Source organism: Nesoenas mayeri (assembly GCF_963082525.1).
Source record: "Nesoenas mayeri genome assembly, chromosome: 1".
NCBI lineage: Eukaryota > Metazoa > Chordata > Aves > Columbiformes > Columbidae > Nesoenas > Nesoenas mayeri.
This window is the reverse complement of record NC_137541.1, coordinates 208,100,991-208,123,272: the sequence shown is the minus strand read 5'-3', so window position 1 is coordinate 208,123,272 and position 22,282 is coordinate 208,100,991.

Here is a 22,282-nt window from a genome sequence, read left to right as displayed (position 1 = left end):
TGTGCTGTAGGCTGTGCATATACATAGCCTGTTATGAAAACCCTACTGTGGATTTTGGCTCATTTCCTGTACAAAGTTTTCAAAATTTCCCCATTATATTGGCATTTTCTGTTAACCTTCTTGTCCCTTTTTAATTTCAGCGTAGATCCATTGTTTGGTTTTTCTTTAGTATTCTCATTTTTCTTTGTTCTCATTATTAATTTTTTAAGGTTTATGCAATTTATAGATGTTTTTCGTTTGAGAGGGGAGGAAGTGCGAAAGAACCTCATTAGAACAGTGCATGAAGGGTAAATCCCGGCTGGCCAAGCTGACAGCCTCCCATGATGGGTAGTTGGTTCAGTGGATGAGGTGAAAGTAATGGATGTTGTTTCTCTTCACTTTAGTGAGGTGTTCTGCCCTGTCTCCCACAACATCCTCATGCACAAACTGACAATGTAAAGCTAGAAAAATGAATAGTGACTGAAAACTGAAAGAATTGTCTCAGAGGGAAGTGATTAATGGAAAAAGGTCCATTGGAGCCCAGTCACCAGTAGTGAATGCCAGAGGTGAATACTGGAGTCAGTGCTGTTTAATATTATCACTAATGCCCTGCATTGTGGGACAGGCTGTACTCTCAGCATGGTTGCAGATGAGACAAAGCTGGGAGAAGAAGTTATACACCAGATGGGAGCGCCACCTTCAGAGGGACCTCGAAAGTGTGAAGAAATGGGGAAAAAAAGCAGCTCATGAAGGTCAATGAAGGCAAATGCCTAGTGCTGCCTCTGGAAAGTAATGACACCAGGTGTTGGGATAGGCTGGGAGACAAGGGTCTGGAAAGTACCTTTGCAAATGTGGACCTAGAGGTACTGAGAGATACCAAGTAAAGCATGAGCCAGCAATGAGCCCGTGTGGGAAAGAAAGCCCAGGAGCCTCCTGGGCTGCACTAGAAAGAACATTGTGAACAGGTAGAGAGGGAGATTCTTCATCTCTGTGCAGCACTAGTGAGATGCATCTAGAGGGCTATGTCCAGTTCCAGACTTTTTTACTACGATGGAGGTCAACCATTGAAACAAAATGATTGTGAATTCTCTATACTTTGAGATATCCAAACGAGAACTAGACACAGCCTTGGATATCTTGCTCCACATGACTCTGTTGAGCATGGGATTAGACCATAGATTGCCTGAGATACTTTCTAACACATCTGTGATCTTAAGCTCAGCTCTTTCTCTGTACTGACTCAGATTCAATTTTAGAGTGAGTTCAAATGGGTGAGAAGGTTTTATCTTAACATTCGGTATTTATAGCTGAAGGACAAAAGCTTGACATCACAAAAAGGACTCCAGGAGTCTCCACATTTCACAACAGAATTTTACATTTGTACTGTAGAACTAAAGGTAGTTTTACGAATAAGAAACTAGGTTAACTTACCCTAAGAGGGCTCAGTAAGCCTAGAGTCAGGAGTCAGAACAGAATAACTCATTTAGTATGTGATGAAACTCATTTTATAATCTCTGCGTAAGTTCCTCCCTCCTAAAAATAAGATACTGTAATGCTTGTCTTGCCTCCTACCACCTGAGAAGAATAATACCTTATTTACTGTTTTGAAAAGCCTCTAGTCCAGTGTTCATTTCCAATCCACAGGAGAATGATGAGCCACTCTTTACAAAGAGAACAGAAAAGTCTATAGTCTCCTTTGGGCAATTTGGCAATAACCTTTAGTCTTTTATGTCTATCTAGAGTTGAACCTCCTCCATTTATAGGTCAGGAGACCTGTCTTTAGCCTTTACCTTCTTGTCTAATAGAACAGCTCAGCCCTCTCATGACTACATCTGGCCTGCAGCTCCTTTGAACTAGACCCTAATTTAAGTCTCATGATTAGCCTTGTGTTCTCCATCGTTTCACTGGGAGTTGAGCAGCCGGATGGATCAGGTCTTTGGATGTTTATAAATTATTTCAGATAAAGGAAGTCTTGGAGACCAGAAACATGAATGCCAAGGTGGTGTTAGGGCACAGGCCAGAAGGAAAATGAGATACACAAAATGCAATTCTTGTGTCCTAAGCCAGGTTCAGTGAAGAAGTGGAGATGTCTCAGGAAAGGAAAAGGAGATGCAGAACATCAAAATTTCCAGGGGCTGAGAAATACAACAGAAGTTAAAAGACAGTTTATAATATAAGCTATGTAAAGATTCTTATGCTGAAATTAGAAGCAATCTAAGAAGTATTAGTAGGTCGTTACTTTCTAGGAGTAAATTACGCTGACACACCCTCTCATTTAATTCTTTACTAAAATTCCATTTCATCATCCAAGATCTGCTGAAAATCTGGTAACAGTTTTCAGGAAATATTCCGTATTTTATATTTTCTACACTTGGTCAAATGGATGGACATTTCTGTATATGCTTATTAATATCTTGGACACTGAATAACACCAAATCTAGAAATAAAATATTGTTAGCCAAGTCCTTGATATATTGCTTCAGGAGATAATAATTTGATATGTCAGTCATTCCACATGCCATCAGCCAATATCTCAAAGGTTTCTCCATAATTATTAGGGAGGTTAAACTCACCCATAATCACAATCTTACCTGTCTCCCTTATCTGATCATATAGTATTTCATTCTCCTGCCTTTCCTGTCATGTTGGTCTCTCTCAGTCCCCTGCTATTAAGCCGTAAAACACTATCTATGTGCTCAATCCAATTAAATCCCTAGAGATGCAGTTTCTTTATGTGTTTCCTCGACAGAAAAGGGTAGATCTTCCATTTCAGATCCTTTCTTTGAAACATCCTATAACTATGTTTTCGACATTATACCTTCCTTTCATAGAAAAAAGATAAATAAAACATACACATTTCTGATTGTAAACTTCTAATAAAGTGTTCTTCATCAGAACCTGTTTACATCAGCAGTTTATTTTTACATTTTAACATTTTAGTCTTCATTTGTTTTATCCTGGTTCCATAAATTTCTGCAACCCTAATGGGATATATACGTGCCTATGTGAGCTTGTCTGTGTGCCTGCATGTTTGCATGACTGTTTATCAATTCTTCTCTAATTTGTTTCGAGCTACCTTGCCAATTTCAAAGTGAGTTCAACAATTACTAAGAGATCTAAAAAATACGAACTTTTTTTAAATTTCATGAAATTATGAAGTGATAGAGACTCTTACTAATTCCCCTAACAAAAGCTGAATAAGCTTAACCTGCTAAATAGCAAAGAATCTATAAGGGTGAGATATCATAGAAATCTGCACCAACATGGTGTATCTTCTGCCGCTCCTGTCCATTACTTCTGTGTTGATTATAATACTTTATTTTCTTTACCAGATCTCACTCTTCTTCCTTCTTCCCTTCATTTATTTGCTTTAATTTTTTTGTTAGAAAGAGATTGAGAGCAAATGTAGAGAACCTTGGAACAGAAATATTAAACATGTTTTTCCCAGGAATTTTGAGGGGAAAAAATCAACAAAAGAGAATCTTTTTTTATTCCTTATTATTCCAGCATCACTGTTTTGCAGCTTTTTCTAACAAGAACACAGCCAGCTTTCTGATGCTTCTGAGCTACATGCAAACAGTGTAACGCATTTGCTGAGGGAGGGTATAGAGAGGCACTGTCAATCGCTTTAAACTTAGTTATATGCTTAGGATACTGACACAAAGTGATAATCTAACACAGAGGTAATGTGCAAGATACTGTGGTTTTAGCTGTAGTAGTATTTCATCTCCTAATATTTGAGATCTATGGACAAAAAAAAAGACATTATATACTCAATGTATTGTCTCTTGTATCTGTTTGATAGACACTATGTTTCCTATTATCCTGCTATACTCCAAGTTAAGTCTCTTGGCATGACACACAGGTGGGCTTCCTCATTTGAAGGTGCCTCTTAGGGCTCCACTGGCTCCTCAAACCTTCTCTGAAGTCCTTCAAACACATGTGAATCAGAAATGGGTGTCTGGAGGGCTGACATAGTGCTGGGTGAGACAGTTTGCTTCTGGCAGCAATAGAGTCAGGTTTTAAAGTCCTATCTGCACACAGATACCATGTAGTTCAGTTCTTTTATCCACCTCTTGTCATGATGTCCTGTGTGGGAGGAGTGGCTTGTGTCAGCTCTACATCTTTGGCTTCTATCTGCTAGGCATAGTTTCTTGGAACCTTTCCAGGGAATTAATTTACATAGTGTGTGAATGTCAGCCTATGTCAGCCCAAAGCTACTATATGGAATTTTAATCTACAGATGAACAAGATAAAGACACAGGAAGGAGGGGGTGACTTGTTTAGGTTTTCTGTAGATTTCTGCTAATCTCTCAGTTTGGTCATAATTCATTTGAGCTTTTAAGTGGACACTTGCCCTCCTTTGTTTTGAGTGTTAGTTTATCGCACCAACTATCTGACCAAGGCACATGACTTAATCTGTTCAGTAGCTAAGCATTTTGGTTGACCTTATCATCCTGATACACAACACCTCAGAGAGAAAATGCTCACATTGGCTCAAGCAAAAACTCTTTCATCAAGAGATGAAAGGTATTAAATGTTAAATTATAAAACATCATTAGAAAACTGAGTTTGTTTGTCTCCTGTGGATCCGTTTTCTATTGCCATGAGAAAAATAATCAATGAGCAACTTGAACCTGATATTGTTCTGCCAATCTTGGAAAAATCCAGAAAGCCCAGAACTACATGCCAATTGATTATTAAAAGTAATACTATACAATGCTGGCATCATGTTTCATGTTGTAGAACATTTTTCAGACAAACTGTCTTGAAAGGCTTTTTGAGGTTGTAATATACACCTTAGAGATCCAAATAATAGCAATTGACAAGAGAGAGCAAAAGGGCAAGAGATAACCAGTGAAGAAGAAATGTTTCCAAATGTGGTTTGCAAATGGATGGAAAAGTAGAGTGTGATAAAAAGAGCATTTGAAACAACAGGAGCAACAAAATGTAGTGACAAAATTGGAGAAATACACCAGAGGCAGGTGTTATATTAATGAAAAAGGAGGACACTGGGGAGCTTGCTAAAGTACTGTGGTGCCAATAAAGAATTAGACTGATCCCTACTGGGCTTTCTCTTTCAACAGTGCTGAAAATGTGATAGCAATTTTGTTGGAAACAGACCTGCTACTTAAATAGTAAATATTTTTTAATATTCTCCCAAAATTGTAACAGTTTTTCATAGGTAGTTTCCTTATAGCAAAACATACTTATAGAAAGTTTTCCTTATGAAAAGGAAAACAAAAACAAAAAAAACCCAAACAAACAAACAAAAACCAAAACCAAACATTAGGTTATTTAATTCCATACATGAGAAGAAACGTCTCCTAGGCACCACAGACTCCACAAACCATGGGATTTCTTATTCTACCCCTTGTATACATCCTAGGACAGCCAAATTTCTGGCTGGGCTGTCTCTTATTTGGACTCACAGCTGGGCAGGGTTCAAGCCTTAGTACATCATAGGAGCTGGCAAAGAAAAATGTATTTCTTGTCTGAGTTTTAATTTCGTGCTTTTGACATGGATTTCAAGGGAAAGGAAAAGGTTGACTGACTCTGACACATAGGCTCGACTAACTGTCTACAGGCCTGAGTTTTTAATTTTAATCCAAACTGCTTTTCTAAAATAATACCACTTCTGATGATTGCTGAGCTTAGTTTGACTTTTGTGTAACTCAGCTGACAGTCACAGCTCCAGAGTTTACAGCAGGCTGTATGAGAAAGGACCCATTAGCAGAATCTGTAGTTAAGATAAAATGTTTACAGGTGACAGACATTTTTATTTTACTCTGTGGCCTGTTGTCTTGATATTAACTTTCTCAGGTTCACAAGTGTCGATTAATAAAGTAAGGGTGATTTTTTTTTTTTAATGTAGTTTGAATGGTTTAAATTGCTCTCTTTTTCTTAGGTTTTCATAGTGACTATAAATGGAATATTCTTGATACAACCTCTTTTTTTATTTTTTAGGATTGGACACATTTAATTCAGAGACTGCTTGAAAATACTTTCTTATTATTGTCTTATATTCATTAGATACTTGCAGTAAAGGGAGTAGTGACATTCAGAAGCTCCATCTGAAATGATTTAAAGACAATGATTTCTGACAAAAGAGATTTGTCTTTTCAGGTATGTACTGTTGTACGCTCTATTTGCATACAGAAAAGTGCTTTGGGATGTCAGTAAAGTTGCATATAAATGTACAATAACTAGTGATAAAACTAGACAATGTAGTATCCATGAATCCAAGATCCTTTTTATGTCAGTCTCCACTTCTTACTATGATTACTCTGTTAAGCTTTTTACTATATGCTTTTTACTATATGAACTGGGTTCAGCCACCATCTCTTCTCCCCACACACACCTGTACTGTGTTTAATTTTATGATGATTAGCTCCAGGATATTCCTTGGAATGAAAAAAAAAGGATGGGATCTGAGGGTGACAGACCTCTTCATTTGGAATACACAAGTTTTATTAGTAATCTCTCAGAAAATGGAAAATAAAAAAAAAAAAAAAAAACAAACTGTACTTGATGAGAGACTGGGATAAAATTTAAGATATTTGCAAAAATTTGTTTCATACATCAGCATCTGATTCTGCTTCATAAGAATATTGAACTTTTTTTTTTAGGAGTGTTCCTTACTAAAATGCAGGAAGGACACATAATCCAAAACAATAATCCAAAATGCTGCTGTGCATATTGAGAGCATTTATTGATCATTAGATGGCTATGATGACCCAGTTAAAATTCCTGTTCTGCATTATTTGATGCTGTAGCCAAGGTGACTTGCAGTGATATGTGCCTTTCTTTGTGTGACACACCAAGGGAAGTAATTTGTGGGTCTGAGTATATTTCAGTGCTCTTCTTCCTTCAAATTAACCATTCAGAAGGGAGTATTCACTCAGTCCATCCCCATATTCAGCAAATATTCTTGAGGATGAAACTATAAGCTCCTGATTAGGATGTGAACAGTACAACACTGACTGCTGTCAGTGAGGACACAAGATAGACTTCATCCTGCTTTGTCTTGAATATATTTTGCCCTCAATTTCCCTCATCACCAGTGAACGTCAAATTAAGGACCTACCTATAGAGAAGATTTAGATAGAATTCTCGTATTTATCAATGCCACATGTAGGCACAAGTACCACAGGACTCTCGGTTTGACTTTTCAGAGAAAACATTACAGATTATCTGATTTAAATTTCCTTTGACATTTTTTAATATATGGTTTTGAAAAAATGCCAAAAGGTAAGCAGAGAACAATGAGTAGTATCAGAAAAATGGAGAATGTAATGAAAGAGGCAAATTTCCAGGTTCAAAGGGGGGAAAAAAAAATCTCTACAATTTTTATATTAATAGATAATAGGTATTAGAATGGTGTGCATTAAATGTTAGTCAAGTGGAAAATATACAAGGTTACAAAAATGTTATTAATGCTGTAAAACTGGACAGCTGTCAGTGATTTCCCTTACAAAGTTAACTCTGTGTCTCAGTTAACTAAATGAGGTAGCGAACCCTGTGATCATGTCAAAAGTGTCTATGTGACAGTTAATCAACAATGATCTTACTGCTTCTCAGAGGAAGAAAAAGTCACTGGAATAAGTCATAATGAAGTGTGTTAGGAAACCTCAGTGTACTGATTGCTACCAGCTTCCCCTACAACTGATTATATTTGCAGAATTGTTTGAATATGTCTGATAATGAGAAAACAACTCAACCTTGACAACGACAACAGAAGGTTGTTTCTCTTTAGTTAACCTCTGAATTTTATGAATTATTATATATAGAAATATTCTATCGTAATACATGCAGATAAAATCCCTGCTTCTATTATTTTGTCTGTTGTTTACAGCACATCAACTTTATACTTATGAGGGTTTTTTTTAACTATTGTATGAATAATTATAACATTCTCTGTCTCATGAAAGACTGAGTAACAATAGTGTGTTTTCCTGATGTTTGCTGTGTAATCCATATTATTACCAGAGAAACTTTAAGTACAATTGTTCTTCTCAGAGGGTTTCTTAAAAGTTTTTTGGTTGGTGTGTATGCTTCTTTTCCCCACAAGTTCTTCTTATTTTCCATGTCAAGGCCATGCTTTTTGCAATGTACAACAATGTGTAGTTGGTATTTTAGTATACGAACAGAAGCTTTGCTGCAGAAATTGCTTCAGTACCCAGTTTTTGAATGTAGTTATTTCATAATTTGAGTTTTAGTGCTTTTCACAGCCTGGAACTATGAAGCTATTGCAGAACTAGATGTGTTTTATGTGTAGATTTCTGCCAGGAATCACTGCTTTTCACCCAGCAGGGACTTTTGTCTCAAGGCTAAGAAATAAAAAAGTGGTGGGTTTTTTGGTGTGTGTGTTTTGTTTGTTGGGTTGTTTGGTTTTTTGTTGGTTTTTTTTTTTCAGTATATCTATAAAGAACACCTTATCAGCAACAAAACTACCTTTATTTCCCGTGCAATATAGGTTGCATAGCTTACACACCATCATTTCTAAATATGCTCAGTTCAACTACCAGATAATACCAATATCTTAGAGATGCTTTTGTTATTTACTGGCCCCAACACGGCAGCAATGTTGGAGTCTATAGCTTCAGTCTGTGGCAGACATCTCAAAATGACAGTTGCAGCAACAAGATTTACAGTCCTCATCTCAAAATCTGCTGTCAATCTTGTTGCACTTCCACTGATATGCTGGTTTTGTTCTAACTTCATTGCATCGATGCAGGTATTTTAAAGCTGAGAATATTACAGTGGTTTAACGGAGAGAACTTATGTTTGGACCACCTCTTAAAACCAAGCAATTAAAAGCAAGAAAGAGAAGTAAAATTGAAAAGGTTCTTGAAAGGTCATTATTTTCAAATACCTTGACAAATTACATGTTATTTTTTCAATTCCCCTCACACCATTCACTGATTTTTTTTATTTTTTTTTTCTTTTCTGTATTTCTATGTTGATATCAATTTTAAAAGAACAAGCTAAGGCTTTAATGTTTTATATTCATATGTTCTGAAGATTTTGTACATCTGGGTGGAAGTAGAAAAATTAAGAACTGAGTTGTGATAGTTTGCTGCATCCAGGAGTTACAGTGGTAGTCAAATAGAACATGTGCCAATAGAAAGTCTTTTCAGTACTGAACATCACACTTTCTTGTCCTAGTTTTTATCTATCACCACGTAGTATTTCATCGAATTCCCATGTAAATTTATTGAATAAATAATAATTAACCAATCTGCAAATCATTTTAAAAGTATGAAGATGACAAACTTTTATATTGGGTCAAAAATCATCCCTCCACAGAAAAGAAAACCCAAACCCAACTTTATTAAAACAAACCTGTAAAGAGCTCCCTCTTGTACTAATGCTAGTGGGTGCAATTGTAATATTAATGAACTTTGGGAATTGATTATTTTAGAATTCCTAGCCTCTCAGCTTGGATCCATTAGTGCATATAGATTTGGTGGGAGTTAGCACAATTGGGCAAAGGCTGCCTAAGTGGAAAATCGATCCTGGTAAGTGCTAGCTTACTTTCTTGACACATTAATGTTTCCCGTTTTAGTGCTTTGAACTTTTGCTCTGTGCTAATGTGAGTTCAAGTCCCACTTGGGATGTTGAACTTTCAGTAAAGACTCCGATTGGGCATGGGGGATCTGTCATCCCTTTACATTTTAATTAAAAGTATAAGTTGAAACTAATGGAGAAAATATAATGAAATTACCACCATCATCATCGTCTAGCTTTGGAACTGGGAAACAGACCTTTTCTGTCACTTAGTCAAGGGAATGGTTGACTGGGGAGTTAAAACAGGCACTGACAAGTATTGAAAGGTGCTACATCCAAAGTCTGAGCTATTTAGTCAATGTCTCCCTTTTTTCTCAACCTGCTGGAAGGAAAAAAAAAGAAAAAAATCCAATGACTTTGAACACAGTTTACACCTCAAGCACTTATTAATCAGACATAATATAAATAAAATGAAATAAATGGGTAGTTTCAAGAGCACCTTACAGACTAATTAACTGGTTCTCACTGAACTCTTGGGAGATGGGCAATTAAGTAATTTCCCAAACAGATAATTTGGAAAAGTTCGATAGAGGGATAAACTAGGGAAAGTCACCCAGGGAGTCAAAGTTAATGATAATGTGGAACTTCCTCAGGTTCCATCCTGTGCTTAGATTAGTTGAATGTGACTGAATTTAAAGAGAAAAACTGCATTTACCTAAGTTATTAAACAAGGTTTTTACAAAGAGGAAAAGAATATAATTTCAAAGAAAATTTACACATTTCTCCCTTACCTGTTTCAAATCCTTTTCTAAACTCAGTATAACAAAAAATTTAACCCTTTAGCAGCAAAAAAAGCTTTGGACTCTCTCTGAAGTTAATACTGATAACTGTGCAAGTACAATTTGAGGAGTTTAGCACAGAAGCACAAAATCTATTTTGTCCCTGCATAAGCTTTCAAGTTTGGCCTGATGATACAAAACCAAATGGATATGAAAATTTTCTCCTTGAAAACCTGATCCAAATTTCAGGATGAAAAGGTTTAAATATTCTATATTATTTTGTAATACAAATTTGAACTTCCATTTTCCTATTGCTAAGGAAGGCACCAGAAATCTTCAAGTTTCTCGATTGTTTTGCAGACTCCTTAAGCCTTTGAACTTTTGGATGTTTATTCAAGCTGAACTTTATCCATACCTCATAGATGTGCTATTGCATAAAAAGGACATGAATTTTGAATCTACTGGTCACTGGTAGCTACTATTTCTATTTGCAAAATAGTCAGTGTTGAAAGATTACAACTTAGTAACACGAGCATCAGTACTTACATTGGTCAGCTTCCTGGAAAAAATGACTACTGCAAATGAAGCAATTATATAGACACCATAAAATAAAACTCTCCACTGCACAGCACTTGGTTTATCAGCAATTCCAAAAAGACAAATAAAACCCTCTACAGTTTGAAGGTGTACCCTCAGTTTTAATGTCATTTTCTTCTTCTGAAATAATATCTTTTCAGCAGACAGATATAACTATTCCTTTGCTGTTTTCCTCAAAACGGCTTTTCCTACACTGAGTCTAAGAGCTCAGAATTAGGCTCTAATTGCATTTCTTTCACATTTTTAACCATCACCCAGAGTTGTCTCATCCTATAATTTGTTCTCAGATTCATAATATTCATTTGACCCTCATTGCTCTAGAAATCGGTGAATGTTGTTGGCAAAAATGCTAAATTGGGTGGAACCCAGACAAAGTGTCTTGGCAAAATGATTATAGGAGGAAAACAAATTTAAAAAAAAAAAAAAAAATCCCTTCCTTCTTTTATTTTAATAATTGATGCCAGGACAATATGAGTTCAGTCATGCTACCAGGATGGTGGAAAGTTCTGGGAGAAACTGCATGTGCTGTGGGACTTACCTGTAGCTATTGGTTCCTTGGTCATAGCAGGCTGGCATTGCTTGATTTTTAGCCTGTGTGAAGTCCCATCAAATTCAATGAGAAATTGTTCACAATTACATGGGCCACTGCCTCAACACTAAAGGTAGTTTCCTGCTACCAGTCAAGCCTACTTCCTAGATATCACCTGTGTGATATACATAAATACCAAGGATTATCACCCAGTTTGGCCAGTTCAACTCTTTATCTAGTAGTCATTATCAAAAAAGGTTTTTTGAGGAATGGCGAAAATGTCACTCCAATAATTTCAGAGATCCTGTCAAAGGGACAGCAATACCAAATATTTAATTCAGAACCACTCAAGATAATAATCTGTACCTTAAAGTATATGATTAAAAATAATATAGTATTTATAATTTTGGCTAAATTGTGCTACGATGGGATAGATAACCAGTGCTAAATGTCCAGGTAAATGCTTTGCAAGCTAAAATCCTCTAGTGCTGTTTACAGTAACGCTGAGGCAAAGCCAGATGTCTACTTTGCATCAGGTGGTGCATATCTGAAAAGTAAATCATGCTTCCAAATAGTGGATATAGAACATCCCAGAGGAGAGCAAAACCCACAGCACTATCCAGTCGGACACATCCTTTCATTCTTCCTTTTCATCCCAAAACTTATACAGGCTTGCTTAAGTTAAACAAAATAAATAAATAATAGAAAACAATCTGGATGCCCTCTGCCCTTCACTCCCAATCAATATTTACTCACATTATCTGACAGAAAGGCCAAATACAGAGAAAATTAATTCCTGGTATCTGATAAGTAAGTGTGATTTGTTTACACAAATTTGTTTAATTCTGATCTCCTGCTTGCCTGGTAGTTCATCTGCTCTATTTCACTCATTTCATGCAGCAGAGGGTTTTTCAATTATAAATCCAGGCAGCACAGTATATTTGAGCACTGTCAGCTTGATTTGTTTTTATGCCCATAATGAATTTTAAACTCTCTCCTCGAAAGTCATCACGTGCTATTTGGAAACAGAACTTCTCTGTTTTTTGGTGGATTACAAATAATTGGATAAATAGGAAAAGCTCGAAGAAAACTAAATCAACTGTACAGGGGCCAGTGATTATTTGCAATAGACTGCGAAGTGTATGGAGCTCCTGCTCACACTCTTTATATTATTCTTTATCCTCCTTAGTCTCCTCCTTCTCTTTCTCATTTAATTTGTTTTATTTATTAATTGGTCTTTGATCATTGTTTATATGCTGCACTGAATATGGCATTTGCTGCTTTGTAGCACTCTGCAAAAACAATTGGCCTTATTAGGTACAAATTTTGGGCTTGATGACTTCATTCATTGGAAACCAGTCTACAGGATGAAGCAAACCCAAGCTGAGCAGGTGACAGCATCAGGGCTGAGAAGTGTCTCCTGGGAGACACCAGGATGGAGATCTCCTAAGAAACTGGGAATTTTCCCCATGTCATTTCTCTTACCTCAAGCTGCAGGAGGAATAGAAGGTGCATGTGTGTGCCCAACTGTAGGTATTTGCACATATATATTTTTATGAAACTATTCCCTGCCCCTATAAGGATTACTTAAGATTTAGAGCTGTATTTACAATATATGTGGAAAATTTGTCAAAGAACTGAAGCAAAAATCTTCATTAAAGGCAAATAATTAAAGCGCAGCATCTAAGTAATGTTTATGCTGCCTCTGAAGTCTTTTAGTTTCCTGTGCAAATCTCACTGCTATCTCATAAGAATATAGTCTCCTCAAACACTAAAATTCCCTTGAGATATATGCAGCCTTTCACTAATGAGCCTTCTATAAGGCTAGTGAATATTCAGGGCAATATGACCCATTAAATCCCACACTGACAATCTGATGACGTCCTTGTGTTCTCTGTGCCTGACAAACAAGGATGTGTTTTTCTTGAAAGACCTGTTAAATTTATTGACAATCTTAAGCAGTAGAAAACACACTGCTGTTTTGAAAGCTGGGACATTCCCAGGACAGTCATCAGTAAGTGACTAGCAACCTGAATAGCAAGACAAGTCTGTGAGAATCCAGAGATCACCAGACGTTCAATACTTACTGGCTGGAAAGTGGATACCTCAGAGCACTGAGAAATCAGGTAATTAACTTGAAATTCCCTCTTGTCAATAAAAAGTACTTATGATGACAAGATACTTTTCTATGTGTTAATACTGTCATACCCTTAACATTGGTCAAAAAAAATAGATACTTTTTCATTGTGGCAGAGATGACTGCAGCCTGTTTAAATCTGTGCTTTTTTTTGGTGGTTTAGTGCGCACTTGCTGAGAATACTGACATCTTTGCAATTTGTGTTTCTTCATGTAACTTTGAGTTTCTGAATGTGCATGAGTGATTGAAAGCAAAATTTTCAGTTTATTGAGCTCTGAAGTGTTTATTTTGCTTTCCTGACTCAAGACATTGCTTTAGCACTTATAGTAGTCCTCAATGTAATTCTCACTGTAACCATGCGAGGAGTTTGCTGGTTCTCTGTTCAAGCTAGAATGAGTTTGGCTCATGCTGTGATTTTCTTTCCTGCCCCCTAGCTGCAGCCCCTCACATTGCTTTCTTGGTGCTCTAGTTCAAGAAATGGTCACAGGGAAATGGTGAAGCAAACCAATCTTTTTTGGTGGGTTTGTGGAAGTGAGAAAGGCAGGAATTTGGGGCTGGCAAGCTCGGTGATGTCTAGACTCCTCCATGAGGTCCAAGAAAGAGTTTGTCTTCTCCTCTTAAGGCAAGACTGGTGGGGATGTTGGTTGTTAAGGTTCTGGAAGACAGTTCACAACACAGTGAGGTAACACTTTCTGGTTGCTACATTATTGATGTACTTCAGCTAAATCAGGAAAGAAAATATTCATAGAATGTCCTGAGTTGGAAGGGACCTACAAGGATCACCAAGTCCAACCCCTGTCCCTGCACAGGACAATCCCACAGTTTACACTGTGTGTCTGAGGGCATTGTCCAGTCTCTTCTTGGAGCTGTGACACCTCCCTGGGGAGCCTGTTCCAGTGTCCAGCACCCTCTGGGTGAAGAACCTTTTCTTAATGTCCAACCTAAACCTCCCCTGGCACATCTTCCTGACATTCCCTTGGGTTCTGTCATCGGTCACTAAAGAGAAGAATTTGGCGCCTGCCACAATGAGGTCTCCTTTTAGTCTACTCTTCTCCAGGCTGAACAAACCAAGAAACATGTCCACCCTGTGCTTGTGTCACTTTTCACAAAGAGGAGAGGAAGGCAGCTTTCACAGTCTGAAAATCTGTGGATTTCTAAAAGAGCATAGGTGACTTAACCGACAGCGTTAGATGATTAATTTTTAGGTAACATTACATGTCTGGAATCCCACTGTTAAAAAATGAGGAAACTCAGGTCAGGAGAGCATGGTGTGAGTGAAGACTTCTTTCAACGGACCCTTGTTTGTATATAGGACTTTCATTTATCTTGAAAACAGATGAAAGGAGTAAGTTTTAAGCCTGCCAGAAGAAGAAAGAGCCTGTCAGCAAATGTGCAAATATAAGCATAGATGCATCCTGACAGCAAGAGATAAGTGACCTTGTCACTCCTGGATTTTTTCACTAATAAAAATACTTTTCAAATATACTCAGAAAAGAAACACTTATTCTGTAGGAGAAGATAGCACTCTACCTGTAAAAACAAATGTAGGACATGTATGATGCTGCCGAATTATCCTCTCTAGATGGGATAACACATGGATGAAAGGCAGACGGATCAGCTCTCCCCAAAATGAATCAACACAGGGTAACTGAGAGGCTCACAAAATAATATATAACTCAGCCACACAACATGGGGTAATGTGCTTAGATGAGAAACAAGACATTGTTCAGGACAAGAATAAGGTTTGTGAAACATCCAAGGAGTCTGTGAGATTAATAAAAGTGAAAAAAATCACTTAATAAGGCAGAAGAAGCCTTCCACTCCCATTCTTCAAAGTTTTGAACTTCAAGTTGGGTCCCAAAATTTTGTTCTCTCTATTGCTCAAATAAGACATTTCTTCATTTCGTCCTTCTGCATATTACTCCAGCTGCCCAGTTGTATGGATACTTTGGCAGATGTTCTAGCTCTGCTCTCAACACATGCCCAATGTGTTAACATCATTTTCTGTGGATGACTTGTTGAAAAAGGGGTCGACGAACCATCTGATAAAAGCTGGCATGAAGTATACATTCAAACAATTTAGTATTCATATTCAGATGGAAATAAGATTTGTATCAAAATGTTAGTTATTCTGATGACAAAATCTAACCTACGTTGGTGAATACAGCTACTACTTCAGCATTTCATGGCATTACCTTCTTCCAAAACTCTTATGCCATTATACATCGCTGTTAAAATATGTGAACTCATGTCACTCATCTATGTTGCTCAGGTCTGAGGTGAGATTTGCTGCTTATTTATTAGATTTGTCTTCTATTTGGCTGCTTAACTGAAGTTTCACCGTGATGTTGGTCTGTAGTTCATGCCAAAACTCATTTGGTAAACTGGACAGCTCTGTGTAGATGTCTGCACTGAAGAGAATAATTCTCAACACCCTTCATGATAAAGGAAGAAACACAGATACTTGAGAGGCATGGCTCATAACATCCAGAACAGGTGAACTGACCTAAGCCATAAAAGACCTTATTTCTGTTCATAACCCTGAAAAGAGCCCAGTTTAGCTGCAGAGATCCAGACATCCACATTGTTGACATAAATAAGTAATAGTAATTAATCTCACACTACCCTTCAGCAACTACACTGTGGCTGGCAGAAATGACTTTAAAATATTTCTAATTTTCCCAAATGCCGAAATTAAGATCTGATTATGGGGTTAAATCAAAGGTCTGTTTGGCTCCATATTCTTCTTTATCACCAAGATACTCTTGTTACTTCCTGTGCATGTTTGTTAGTTTTGAATGTAAAGAGTTCCTGAAGGTATAAAGCTGTTGGAATTTCAACAGCTGAAGTTTCTTCAATGAATATATTCAAGAAGATAGATGTTTTAATCTTAAATGAAGAGTATGGATTCGTTTTTCTTATCTCTATTACTGAAAGTGCTATGAGTATGTTTTCCAGAATGGTACTATAAAAACAAAGGTTGATTGATTAATTCTAAGCCTACAGTCAGGAAATGTTTTCCAGGAATACTTAGAGGAAATGCATGATGATCTATGAATAGAAGTAATTTATCGTGCATGCACCGATGACCAAATTTCCAGGGATCTGATACATTTGACTATGGCAGTGACAGATATGATAACATACACTTTTCTATACTCATTCCTTCCTGTTATGCTGAATCAGAAGATGAGGATATCAGAACTGCAGACTTAGTGTGATTCCCTAATTATACCTTTCAAATGTTTAAATCTATAGGAAGCACGAGGGTGTACATGTAAAAATACATACGGAAGTTGAATTCAGATTGCAGCAAGCTCACTAAAAGATAGCTCTGCTAGAATGAAAATTTCTGTCAGGCTACTCTTCTTATGCTGCAAGAACAGTAACCACAGGGAGGGCTTTTTTGCCAAAGTTTAATTAAAACAATGAAAGTTTGTCTTTTCTGATTTCAGAGGTCTTTGAATGAGGCTGTATCTGTTTCTAAAAAAACTATGTATAAACAGAACAAGAGAGGAGAGTTAACAGTTTCATATCATATACTTAAGAGGTAGGTTAGACATGAAATGCTAACAAAACAAGAAACTTCCAGAAATTTACCTGAGAAAAAAAACTATAAAGATGAAACAAAAACCTTCCTGAATTATTCTTTTCCTGGTGTGGTTGTTCTATGCAAGATACTGTTCTTGCATCTGCATGTTTTACTCTTCCACCGATCTATTTACATCAGTTGACAGGTTTAGATGTGTCCAACGTGTTTCTTATGAAACAGTTTTACTAACTTTTTTTGTAATCAGAGTTAGACCATTAGTTATTTACCTGAATCCCAGCAACTTGCTTCTCATGCAAGAAGTTGCCCCTTTGACCTTGTTGCAATATAGAAGAGGACAACTCCTGGCTCACTGACTTCACCTTCCCACTACCAAAAGCAGAACCTATTTTTCATGTATTTAAAAAATATATTGGACTTGATTTAATTTTGCTCAGCAATGACACTACAGGTCCTGAACATCACCCTTCTAAAGGCTAGACACCATCTTTTAATTACCAGCTTCATTTATTAATGATCAATTTATACCAAGATATTTTTTGTGTCAGTTAAACAGATCCCTCCTAACATAACACAGTTTTGATGTATTTAAAAGGCTATACTGCCGGTTTAGTTATCTGAACTCAAACTTATGCATATACTGTAATGAATTTAATTATCCTAAATGTTTGTAAAGCATGAGGGAATATTCCTTGGCATTTCCAATGAACAGATAAATAAAAATCTATTTAGTCAGATTCTGTGTGCTTACCATAGAAGAAAAAAATATATACCTATCAAATTGAAACTCCAGGAGAAAGAAAATTAAAAAAAACCTCAAATAAATAAGTAAAAAAAACCAGATGAAACCATTTATTCTTTAGTGTGCTTCTCTATACAGGAAAACTCTCATGTTTATTGAGATGGGTGAATAAAGGTTTAAGAATAAACATTTGTTTCTGGTATGACATTATTTCTTGGTTGGTTAACAACATGATGGGCATCAAAAAAACAGTAGCATGTACAGGCACCACAAAAAAAAAGTAATGAATCGGCTCTACTAATACAAACACATAACACAGTTCTCTTCCCTGTCTTCATAAAGTTATTGTTCTCTCATTTGTGTCAAAGTTACTTCATTTGCTTTATTGGTAGCACTGTAGATATGTGGATGTGAAACACACATGACGATTTTTGTATTTTCCTTTTTATGATAAAATGTACTAACTTTAAATTGAAGTTTGTTATATGAGGAATGGGAAATCACCAGCCCTAGTTGCTGGTATTACTGTGTCTACAATTCTTCGAATTACGGTCCATTCCTGAGGCAAAATGTATTAATGTGATTATTTAAAATTACATCACTGATTAGCTGAACAAATAGGCTCATGAAATGAAAGGAGGTACAACATGTCACATTAGACACTCAGACACTCCTGGCAGTGTGCAGGTCTAAAACCTCTTGCAGCTTTTTTCCCCCACCTTTGTAAGAGATATAATGTAATTCTGCTGGAGTCCAATGTAACATATGCTTAACAAATAGGACTTCAGCTACTTTTATAAAAAGAAAATCCACTACAGTAAAGGTCAAATCAAGACATTAAAACATCAAAAATAGCACTTAGATGAGGCTTATTCTGAAAATACTGCTTAACATATTACCCAGGATTATTAATAAACTTCTTTCTGTTCTTCTCCTATGCATGTATTTTATTTGATGCACCTATCATCTTTTATTTTATTTTATTTTATTTTTTTTTTTTAGACTATAAACACCTTTTAAACAAGGTTTGCACTTTGTTTTATGTACAGCATGTAGCACATTTGTGGAATAATAACAGGAAGCATAAGAATGAACCTTCCTGAAAATAGGACCTCAGACTTCACTTTTCCTTGTGCTTATAGATATGAAAACAAAGAATGCTTCAGAAGTTTAAATGTGTCCTTTTGAATAAAGGATGACGTTTCATATCATTGGCAAAGTCAAATATTCAAATTCTGTTATTATATCATCAGTATAAAATCTTAAGATATAGACAGTATGCACTGAGAATTAAAACAAACAAACAAACAAACAACAAGGAAGCCTGTGCTCCTTCACAACCCTTGTATATACACTTTTCTTGCCCAGGCATTTCAGACCACTTAGATGGTGGGTCAGGTAGCAACGGCTATAGGAAAGAAGAGCACAGAGGCTGATGCAGAGGGAAAAACTGGCTTTTGGTACTCACCAGCTTTAGAAGTCATCAGGCTCTGGGTAAACCAGCCCTGAGAGGTATGAATTAGTTTAGGCTAGTCAAGTTGTTCTCTCTACAGCAACTGAAACAAGGAAATGCAATTAATCCCATCTTAGGGTATTTAAAGTTAGGAAAGATGAAACGATACCTTAGTTTTCAATTCAGAAAGGAGAGAAAGTTTGGAATACTGCAGCAAAAAGCTTCTTAGCCCCAGATCTAAGTGATATCTTCATATTTTATAGCCAAAATTAAATTATAGAAATAAATACACATACATTATGTATTTCCAGTTAGCCATTGTTTACAAATTATTAACATATACTGTCTTTAAAGAATTCTCAATTTAAATTAGCTAGAGAAAAGATATCATGTCAGTAGTTTATGTAAGATTTTTATATGAAGTAAATTTAAGAGTAGAAAAATTGAACTTAACCAGGTCATGTGCTTTATTGTTATGCAAGGTAAAATTTAGAAGCTGCAAGGTTAATTACTGTAATTTGGAAAAAGACAGTATAAGTAAAATGCAGATGCTGTAATACCTATGTAATTAACTTGTAATTGCAACATAATTGCACAGTGGTTTCGTTTTGCAGTAGATTAGTACACTAGATTTATACAGTTACTTATGAATGGGTTAATTATACAAATTTTGACATCATATTAAATTTATTTTTGTGACAAAGTTCCTTCAAATTATCAAATACGGAGTGTATATTTTTTTCAGTTTCCTCCTCAGAAGAACGTTTAACTGTATTTGTATGTTATATGTAGACAGCATGCAAAAGTTGTAGCACATTAAACATGAATGCTAAAAGGCTTTACTTTATACATTATGCATTATTTCTCATAACACATAGTTCATAAAAAATACATATCATTTGGGCTGACAAAGCTGTGAGCAAAAGAAGAAAGACTAAAACCTAAAGGCAAAAATATTCTAATGAAATATAATTAAATAAACAATAGAAATAATAATAATATTGTAATTTTAGAGAAATAGTGGTTTGACACAGCCATCCACTGTCTCTTGTGAACTGACACCCAGTTACAGAAAATTATGGACAGCTGCATAACTAGGTGGAACTATTTTACACTACAGAGGAGACAAACTCCTTTAAGCAGTTTTTCTTGATACAAGTAATAGTTACATCAGGGAAAAGAGAGACAAAAGCTCTTCAGAGTTTGCTATTCCTAGAGAAAGTAACAAATCCTACAAGGTGCCTTCAGAAACTTGATGAAATGTTGGAGTAGTAAGAAGTTTTAGAGTTAGTTTATATTTCATTCATGCAATTATTATATTTTTTTTTCAATGTTTTGGGCTAAATATTCTTTTCACCTCGGTGAAGCGATATTGTTGATTCTGATCACACCAAGGAAGTTTTTGGCATGGTTGTGGTGAGTCCTAAAACTGGTCTCCTTCCAAGATAGTTGACAATGCAATTCTCCAAGGTCTTCAGAAGATGATGGTATTGTACCTCTAAATTTAGGATCCAGGCAAACTAGAGAAATTGTAACACAGACATCTGAGTCCTGAAGGGCTTTGCCTTGTGTCATTGCATCAAAGAGCAAGCATGGGCACCAGGGCCATGAATGTCTACACTGGTAACATAGAATCATAGAATCATTTCAGTTGGAAGAGAACCTCAGGAACATTAAGTCCAACCATAACTTAACTCTAGCACTAAACCATGTTCCTAAGAACCTTGTCTAAATGCCTTTTAAACATTTCCAGGGATGGTGACTCCACGACATTCCTTTGTAGCCTGTTCACTGCCTGACAACCCTTTCTGTGCATAATTCTTTTCCTAATATCCAATCTAAACCTTCCCTGGCACAACTTGAGGTCATTTCCTCTTGTCCTATCACTTGCCACTTGGGAGAAGAGGACCAACACCCTCCAGTACTACAACCCAGACCTAGTTGCCCTCCTGCATCCAAACTGCATGTAGGTAACGATCCTTAGCAGTCCTAATTTCCCAACACAGCCTGAAAGTTGTTTGACAAAGTGTGATTTGGCCAGCCCAAAATCAACGAGGGTGTCCAAACTCTTCCCTGCCAAGCATTGTTATTATATTTAGCACATATTAATATCCTTGTAACACTGTGAATGGTTTTGATTATGAAGAAATTCCATGTTCTGGGACACAAAGCACAACAGTGAAAATGTGATGTGTAATCTTAGTTAATTATAATTAAGGAAACTATTCTTTAACACTTTCATTGATAGATACTGAAGATGTCGAAAGTAAGAGTGAACAGTTCAAGCAGGTACTTGTGTAGGAAAAATCATAACTCAAACAATAGCATGATAACATAATTAAAATAACATCACAAACTAGAATAATAATAAAAAATATCTCTAATTGAGCACTAGTGGATTAAGTAGTCTGTGTAAATCATTTAAACTGTCATTTAATAAAAACTTAGGTTAGCAAATCTTTGGAATTTTGTTCAAATGCTAGGTGCATCTGTAACAGCAGTGAGGATTTGGTGGGTGCCAACAAACAGCACATCAGGTACTGGTGCACAGGGGGGCCCATGATGCAGTTTGAGCCAGCAGCTTTGGCATCATATTCACATAATGAGGTTTTAATGGTAATACTCCACAAAAATTAAAAAGAAAAGAGTAGGAGAAAGCTCACTGGAGACTACGATGCATTTTTAATGTTTCCACCTAAAAAAAATCATAGAAATTCTGCACAGAGCCAGTTATTTTAAATATTTGAGGCCCCTATCAAGCTGAGCTTGTACTTTTAGCTGTCTTGAAAATACCTTTGGAATACCTTGCTTTGGAGTAAGCAACTCCCCCTGAAACACTCCATCTGTCAGAGTGAAGTTATAGGTCCTCTTTGCTATCATGTAAGTATTTTAAAGAATAAAGAAATCTGAAAATCAGAAACTCATGAAGCAGCTGCTCTTTGAAGAGACGAAAAAGCAGGCGGATAAGATATTATTGCCACACAAACTATATTTACGAACGGCACT